Below are 1180 nucleotides of genomic sequence, written 5' to 3' on the forward strand. Positions count from 1 at the left end.
TGTTTAAGCATATTTCTACAGTAACAAATGCATGAATTCAGAGCACATCACTTGTAAAGCTCAGTGATTCTAATGCAAAGATAATTCTTTACATTATTTAAGTTTTGGAAAATAGTGTTTGGAAATTGGTCTGAATCCTTTTGTTCACTTATGGTAAGTGAAGTTAAGTAGGAAAGGATCAGTGTGTAATTAAGCACTGACTGATTTCAGAGAAAGAAAAGATAAGGGTATGACAGATACATTCTACGAGTAGTTCTGACCAATGGTCAGTTTTAAAATAAAGCTTTGTTCTCATACTTTTCAACTACAGTTTCAACTAAAATTTACATCATGATAATTGAGATACTTTAACTAAATCTATCTAAATCAATTTTATTGTTACATCTACTTTTAAATATCAATTTATTCCAGTTTCTTCATTGTACATCATGTACTAGGTTACCATTTAGGCTCCTTTGATTTCTTTCCTGCTAACTCCTCCATTTCCAGTGTGCTACTAAAAGCCTAGATTGCACCACCTTAATTACTTGAATATCTATTTCTGCCTTTCTTTTCCTATTATCTTTGGTCTTTCTTGGGATTTTTTTTTAACTTTTTGCATAAATATTTACCTCCTACTGAATTAGCTTCTTCTTCATATCTCCTTCAGTCTTTCCACTGTTGCCAAAATGATCTACTGAAAGTGTATTCTCTCCCCCTTACAGGTGCTCTTTGCAGAATCCTTTAGTATCCAGGATAGCCATTAGCCAAGAGTAATATGGATGACTTCCAAATAGGTAACTCTAGTGCCAGCTTTTACCTTTAATTCTTGAATCACACATTCACTATTCTTTAGCACTGCCATTTTAATATCTCAAACCCATTAAACTTAGCATATCATAAATCAAGCCTTCTTTTCTTTCTATATACCTGTATTTGTCTCAATCTTCTTTCTGTTTTATGAGAACTCTGTTTTTTCCATTGCTTCTTTGTTTCTTGCCTTTCTCCATCCAGTCTGCTAGCATGTCCTGTTGAATTTACCTTCCAGATCTATAGCTTGAGCATTTAAGGAATGCATACTCAGCATTCCTTTGTGGAGACCTACATTATTGCTTAGACCTAGATCTACCCCCACACATCATAGGCTCCAAGGTGAGGCTTTGGCAGGTGGCTGATTCATGAGTGTGACTATAGGATTTAG

General features: G+C 34.5%; 1 protein-coding gene across 1 annotated transcript in view; it reads right to left on the minus strand.

Annotated features, from left to right (window-relative positions):
* The window catches only part of Thsd7a (thrombospondin type 1 domain containing 7A), a gene marked incomplete at its 5' end in the record, with an annotated part of 460951 nt that overhangs the window by 389194 nt on the left and 70577 nt on the right, over positions 1–1180 (minus strand). The gene's annotated exons all lie outside the window — the stretch shown is intronic.

This window comes from Octodon degus, unplaced genomic scaffold (genome assembly GCF_000260255.1).
Source record: "Octodon degus isolate 3935 unplaced genomic scaffold, OctDeg1.0 scaffold00135, whole genome shotgun sequence".
Taxonomy (NCBI): domain Eukaryota; kingdom Metazoa; phylum Chordata; class Mammalia; order Rodentia; family Octodontidae; genus Octodon; species Octodon degus.